At 34.1% G+C, this 7,866-nt stretch overlaps 1 pseudogene; it reads left to right on the top strand.

Annotated features, from left to right (window-relative positions):
* The first annotated feature begins 1,168 nt into the window (after nt 1–1,168).
* Nucleotides 1,169–1,819, top strand: LOC130966462 (uncharacterized; annotated as a pseudogene).
* The last annotated feature ends 6,047 nt before the right edge of the window (nt 1,820–7,866 follow it).

Genomic DNA, 7,866 nt, shown 5'->3' with positions numbered 1-7,866 from the left:
AAAACAATAATCAATTTTGTTCTGGTTCAATTGACAATCTGAACATGAATTATTTATTATTTTTAACAACGAGATAATTGATGATGGAGGAGAAAAAGAAAAAGAAAGAATAAAAAGAAATTGAGGAGGAGGAAAAGGTGGTGTTGATGATGACGATAACGAAGAAGAAGAACATACAATAATGATACAAAATGTGTGATATAAATGACTTATAAAATTTGTACGGAGAAAACGCTTATATGTGAAAAATAATTCATGATATAATAACTATGATTATTATTTATTTAGCTTTAGTGTGACCTATGAATTTTTTTTTTTTTTTGGACATGGTAAGAGTCGGACTCTCCCGGCTTACACTCAGAAAGGACCCAAAAACTAGACCCACCCAATCTGATACTTCCTAATTCAAACTACCTCTCCTTCTCACCATCGCTCATCTCTCTCACTCATAAACAACGCTGCGAACAAGATTGGATGGCTTATACCCTGCTGCTGGTTTGTTTAGGGCGATACCATGCTCGCTATGACTGTTCCTGCGGTGATGCTTGAAGCAATTGCTGCTGCTCTGGTGCTGATTCGACGATGATGAATGAAGCTTAACGCAGTCATTGTTTCCGTTTGGAGGAGTCTCGACTTTTTTTTTTTGTGCTCATAGGAGTCTTTTGTTTTTTGGTCTTGTGCTCATAGGAGTCTAAACTCTATTAAAGTTTACCATATGGGTCATGGATTTTTATAAGCCCATAAGCTTTAACCCAATAAGCTCAGGTTAGGTCAGTTTCAACAAAACACTATTTGGCCCAACCCAATCGATTAATATTATTTAAACAAAAAAACAAAACGTATAATTTTTATTTCATTTTTTTTTTAAATTGAAAATTATTCCCAATATTTATTTGATTTTAAATTTTCCGTTAATTAGTAATTCTAATTTGATTAATATTTGTTTTCTTTGCATTGCTATACCACTCGAAAGCAAGCAACAGCAAACTTGTGTATAACTAGATTAATCTCCTGCAAATACCAAAGGGACAAGTTAAAGTAAATAGTAGAGTAAACTTTGTCATTCCCAAATGAATCGATCATTATTGATTAAGGGTTTTTTGACTTGGATGGTAAGAAAGACAGGAATCGACGAAAAATGTAAGTAAAAAAAAATGAGAAACGCTTTTATTCTTTCCAATGATAACAATAATAATGAGATATATATAGATGGAGGAACATAATCACAAAGAATGACCAAAATAATCACAAATCAAATACATCAACAGAGCATACACAGGCCGAAAAACAAAAACCAAATTAGAGAAAGCTTAAGCTACAACAACAACATAAATATATATCTATAATGAATTAATTAAGCCAAGGTGATCATGGCGACCAAGGTTCCAACAAGGGCAGTGGCAGCAACAAAGGTGTTGCTGATAGAGAATGCAGCAGAGGGTGGCACAGCAGAAGGAGGTGGCTCTGAGCCTGGTCCGGATGCGGGGCCAGCTGGGCCGGGTGACGGCGGGGGAGGAGAAGAACCGCTGGGGCTAGGTGCCTGAGCTGGTGAATTTGAAGGAGAAGTTGCTGGTGCTGGTACTGGTGCAGATGATTTGGGTGACTGTGTTGGTGCAGCTCCTGGTGCTTGTGCTATGCATGACGTGGCCAAAAGACCCAATATCAAAAACACTTGCAATGAAGCAAAACCCATCTTGTAAATGAATGTGAATGTGATGATGAACAGGGGATCGGAAGAGGAGAGTATATATAATTAGGTGATGAAAGTGGCCAGCGAATAAAATGAAATGAATAATGGGTGAGATTCCCTCTAAGTGGCTTAAATTAATGGGTGCATATATTTATAGGCGGTGCGACATGCATGTGGTGGAAGGTGGCAATTAGCAATAATGGGTCAAATACGGAACCGTCAAAATATAATAAAATTCCTTCATAGTTTAGTGATTGTACAAGTTAACTACATGTGTTAGGTTGAAATGGTGAGTGAAGGGTCGTTTTCTGTTTAACCGCTCTTGGGCGGTCCTATTTCTGATTTCTTCTCTGTCTTTTGCTCTTAACTCCTTTCCGCGTTACCCTCTTTAATTTCGAACTTTTCAACAACGCTTCTAGCTACTAGAATGTTTTAGTTTTGTTTTGCAGCCATAATTGATTTTTCTGTTGTAATAACAATCAATCATCATGGATGAGGTCAAGCACGCGGGTATATCAATATCACATAGGACTCTTTCATTGGTGATTTATTCATTCTAAAACCATATTATTCAATTCACAATTAAATTGGTCAACAATAATTTATATATATACTAAAAATTAAATATCAATTTAGTTATTTATATATTTTTATATATAATTTTTAATTGAATAATAAATTATTATATATTTCTTTACATATTAACTAATTAATAGTTGATTTTTTACATACGTATACTTTATTATAAATTTGGATATGAAAAATATTATCTAGTTTATTTTAATGTGTAATAATGTATATATACATGATACAACTACTAAAATTGCACTAATTATTTTTTATATGATTTTTTATATGATGGATGAAATTGTGTAATACACTAATATAAATTTAAATTGATATATTTCACAAGTGTGATATATAATATAAATTGTGAGTAGTGATTTATATAACAAAAAAATTTGTAATTTGTAATTTTATAAATTATAATTTTTTAATTACAAAATTCAAATCGTAACTCACGATTTTTAATTATTTTTATCCTATTTAAAATTGTAATCGACGATTTTGATGATTTTTTTTATTTTTGCTTTATCTAAAATTATTACTCACAATTTTGCCTATGTTACACTTGCGGTACATAGCCGGTCCCAAGTCCAGATAAAGGAGGAGGGTTGTGTTAGGTTTTCGACAACCAACATAAAAATATAGTCGAACCCCCATGACATGACTCAAAGACATTATTGCACTAAAGCTAAGTCGTTGCTCGGAAGCAATGCGCTGTATGGCTCGAGTACGGTGTCAAATGAGCAAGAGCCGCTGCATCGGTGCCCGGATGTAGTGTTAAATGAGCAAGGGTTCTCGCGTTTTCGTGAACGTACGAGGGTAAATAAGTTAGTTCACAAAGTAAAAGGCAAAGGTCGGAGCAACAGAAGGTTGAGATTTGGGACATGAAACATAGGCACTATAACAGGAGAATCCATGGAAGTGGTGGATACCATGACAAGGAGAAAGATTAACATTATGTGCCTACAAGAAACAAAATGGGTCGGTGCGAAGGCTAAGGAGTTGGATACTTCTGGTTTCAAACTTTGGTATACAGGAAAGGTGAAGAATAGAAAAGGGGTTGGAATAATTGTGGATAAGCAGTGGAAGAAGGACGTAGTGGATGTCAAGAGGGTGGGAGATCGGATCATCTCTATCAAACTTGTGGTGGAGGGTAGTGCTTTCCATGTGATTAGCGCCTATGCACCGCAAGTGGGTTCGGATGAACAACACAAGATAAGGTTTTGGGAGGATTTAGAGAGTTTGGTTCAACACATACCTTTGAGAAATAAGATTTTCTTAGGAGGAGATTTAAATGGCCATGTTAGGAGAGAAGTGACTGGATATGGGAGTATTCATGGAGGCCATGGTTTCGGAGTGATCAATGCTGATGGTAAAACTATTTTGAACTTTTCCTCAACCTTTGATCTTCTCATCGCAAATACATGTTTTAAAAAGAGAGACTAGCATCTTATAACCTATAAGAGTGGCATGACAAGCTCTCAAATTGACTTCTTCTTGTTGAGGAGAATCGACCGAAAATTTTGTATTAATTGTAAAATTATCCCGGGAGAGAGTTTGACAACATAACATAGGGTGCTCGTCATAGATTTTCGCGTTGAGAAAAAGTTGAGAAAAAGACATCATACGAAGAACCCAAGGACGAGGTGGTGGCGGATGAAAGTTGAGGAACAAAGAAGCTTCCTAAGACGGGTAGGAGAAGAGGCAAAGTGGGATAGGAATGGAAATGCGGAAGAGATGTGGAAGGAGATGGCAGAAGTTATTAGAAGAACAGTAAAAGAAAGTTTTGGTGAATCTAAAGGAATAGGACCAAGAGACAAGGAATCCTGGTGGTAGAATGCGAGTATACACGATAAGATAAAGATAAAAAGGGAGTGCTTTAAAGAGTGGTTTTTATGCCGCAACGCAGATAACTGGAAAAAATATAAGACGGCTAAGAAAAAGACAAAAGTGGCTGTAAGTGAAGTAAGAACAAGAGCATATGAAGGTCTCTACCAGTCTTTGGGCACGAAAGAAGGAGAAAAAGGTATATATAGAATTGCAAAGAGCTGTGAAAGAAGAACGAGATATTTGGATCAGGTTAAGTGCATAAAGGATAAGGATGGAGAGGTGTTGGCTCAAGAGGAGAAGATTAATGAAAGGTGGAAGAGCTACTTCTACGAGTTATTTAATGAGAGACAGAAGACTCTTCCGAGCCTTGGTCGGTTATGCACAAGGGAAGAAAATAAAAACTTTGACTACTATCGAAGGATTCGAGACTTCAAGGTAAAAGAGGCTCTAAAGCAGATGAAAAATGGCAGGGTAGTAGGACCTGATAATATCCCGATTGAGGTCTTAGAGAAAAAGGCATCAACTGGTTAACCAAGCTTTTTAATGAGATTTTAAGATCAAAGAAGATGTCTGATGAGTGGAGAAAGAGTACATTGGTACCTATCTACAAGAATAAGAGGGATATACAAAGTTGTGAAAACTATAGAGGGATCAAGCTTATGAGTCATACCATGAATTTATGGGAAAGGGTGATAGAACGGAGGTTGAGAAAAGAGACACAAGTAACAGAGAACCAATTTGGATTTATACCAGACATATCTACCACTGAAGCGATATACCTATTAAGAAGGATGATGGAGAGGTATCGTAGTAATAAAAGGGATTTACATATGGTGTTCATTGATTTGGAAAAAGCGTATGATAGAGTACCAATGGAGGTGTTATGGAATATTTTAGAAAAGAGAAGAGTAAGGATCGCATATATTCGTGCAATTAAAGACATGTATGATGGGGCAACAACTAGTGTGAAGACTCAAGTTGGTGTGACAGAGAAATTTTCTATTGGTATAGGATTACACCAGGGATTATCTTTAAGTCCATACCTTTTCACATTAGTCTTGGAAGTACTCACAGAGCACATCCAAGAGCCTGTGCCATGGTGCATGCTTTTTGCCGATGATATCGTTCTTATGGGAGAGTCAAGGGAAGACTTAAATAAGAAATTGGAGTTATGGAGAGAAGCTCTAGAAGTGTATGGTTTGCGCATAAGTCGTAGCAAGACGGAATATATGGAATGTAAGTTCAGTTTGAGAAGGAAAAACCCTAATATAGAGGTGAAGATTGGAGAAAACATCATACGAAAAGTTAAAAGTTTTAAGTATCTTGGGTGCATCATACAGGATAATCAAGAGATTGAACATGATGTAAATCATAGGATCCAAGCAGGTTGGTCAAAATGGTAGAGTACATCTGATTTTATATGCGATAAAAAAGTGCCTTTAAAACTTAAAGGTAAATTCTATCGCACCGTTATAAGACCGGCTATGCTTTATGGTACGGAGTGTTAGGCGGCTACAGGGGAGCACGAACATAAGCTGAGTGTGGCAGAAATGAAGATGTTGAGATGGATGAGTGGTCATACACGATTGGATAAAATAAGGAACGAAGATATAAGGGAGAGAGTTGGAGTAGCACCCATTGTGAAAAAAAATAGTTGAATCGCGTTTCAGGTGGTTTGGACATGTGAAAAGAAGATCGATAAAACATCCAGTCAGGATAGTGGATGAGATTGAAGATGAACAAGAGGCGAAAGACAGAGGAAGACTTAAGAAAACCATCCATGAGATAGTCAAACGAGATTTATATATAAACGGTCTCTTTATAGACATGATACGTGATAGAATACAATAACATTGTTTAATTCATGTAATCAATCCCACTTAATGAAATAAGACTTTGTTATTGTTGTTGTATTTAAAATTATTATTCACGATCTTTTTTATCCTACATACTTTTCATATCATTGTACTGTATCAAAATATCATAATATTAATAAAAATTGCCAATAATGTTCTAACATAAAAAAATCGCGACAAAATTGATTCCGGAAAAGAGAAAGAAAGAGAGGGAGAGAGAATAATGTATTAAATTGACCATTGCATAGGTAAACAGCTCACATGTTCATATATTCCATTCCGCTCCTTCCATGTAATAATGATAGGAAGACGTGTTTAGTTTTACATTTAAAATTATTAATTGATTTTTTTAAAAAAATATAAATTCTAAGTTTTTAATTTATTTATTAAAATAAAATATTTAAAAATTTTACTAATAATAATTTTAACATATGTCACTACATTTTAAAAGAATATAATTTCAAAAGAAATATCGTGTAGTGCATTGCATATTTTGTTATCTAAAAAAAATAATTAAAAAAACTTTTAATTGTATTATGAAATTAAATTTTTAAGATAAGTATTTATATAATTTTTACATAAATTAATAATTAAAAATATTAAATAATTTAATAAATTTAGCTAAATCATTTAGAATAATATATCTCAAACATGTCGTATATAGCTACCTATTATTATTATTATTACTATGATTGAAGAGAGATTATTCTAATGGACCATGGAGCAGTTGGAACCAGAGGTGACATAGGCTTACATTTCAACCAAACTGGTGACACCAGGAGGGATGATCACAATAATGGGAAACCCAACTCAATATTACCCATTAATTATTCGATAATATTAGAAAAATAATAAAAAATTAATTTAGATAGTTTAAATTTATTTTATTTATCATTTATTAATTTTAACAATAACTAACAAAGGTTAAACAAAATAAATTTAAACTTTTTTAATTAATTTTTTTATTATCAAATATTTCTATTAATTATTACCTATTATCATGCCTTCATTCTATTGAATATAAAATGTTTGATGAAAACAAATAGAGCTGCCGAAAGCTGGCACTCATTTGATGATTAATTTTACTAATGTAAAATAAACTTATTCGTACTTTCCAATTCTTTAATGATTGGCTCACAATGATTGCTTTCTTAAAAATAGTACTCTGTCTAAGTTGCGATTTCGTAATTTTAAATGATATTCGATGTAAAAATTACACATTACCCATTTTTAAATACATCAGCTAGTTGTCATCCTAACCAAAGTAGTTTATAAAATCCCTGTTGAACTCTTATCCTCCCTATGTAAGTAACCACCCATATCACACCTACAAGTCCTAACTTTTTTTCTTATAAGAAATTGCTACCACAATTTTTCTCAAGAGAAGTTAAAACCCTAACTTACATATCGTTTTTGTAAATTTTACGTCATGTACGGGAAAAAGAATTAGAAGAAAACTTACCCATTTATAGAAAATGTTATGTATATAAAAAGAGAAAGTATTGGAACCAATAGTAATTATATATAATGTGTACAATAAATTAAAAAAAAAGATAAATTAAAATTAAAAATTAAGATTAGTATTTAAATTCATTCACATTATGTACGGTTATTTTTAATCTCACCGTAACCTCTAATACACGTTCAAAACTCACTGTCATCTTCTCCGGTTCTCACATCGAGTCACTAAATTTTTCACCGGCCATACCGAGACCGCCGCATCCTCCCACCGACACTGTCCTCAACTCCGCCGGTCAGCCCGATGCGTCTCGCCCTCCGACGCTCACCTTAACGTTGCTGTCGCTATTATCGTGCCTCTCTTTTAAACCGGCTTCGCTTTCTCCCATTTCTTCAAATCTCTTCTCACCAATGAATACTACCATGCTCTTTTTCTTTTTCGAATCCAATCATGGTTAGCTTCTT

The sequence above is a fragment of the Arachis stenosperma genome, chromosome 3 (genome assembly GCF_014773155.1).
Source record: "Arachis stenosperma cultivar V10309 chromosome 3, arast.V10309.gnm1.PFL2, whole genome shotgun sequence".
Taxonomy (NCBI): domain Eukaryota; kingdom Viridiplantae; phylum Streptophyta; class Magnoliopsida; order Fabales; family Fabaceae; genus Arachis; species Arachis stenosperma.
Note: the sequence above shows the minus strand (reverse complement) of the source record. Positions and strands in the feature narration are given on the sequence as shown.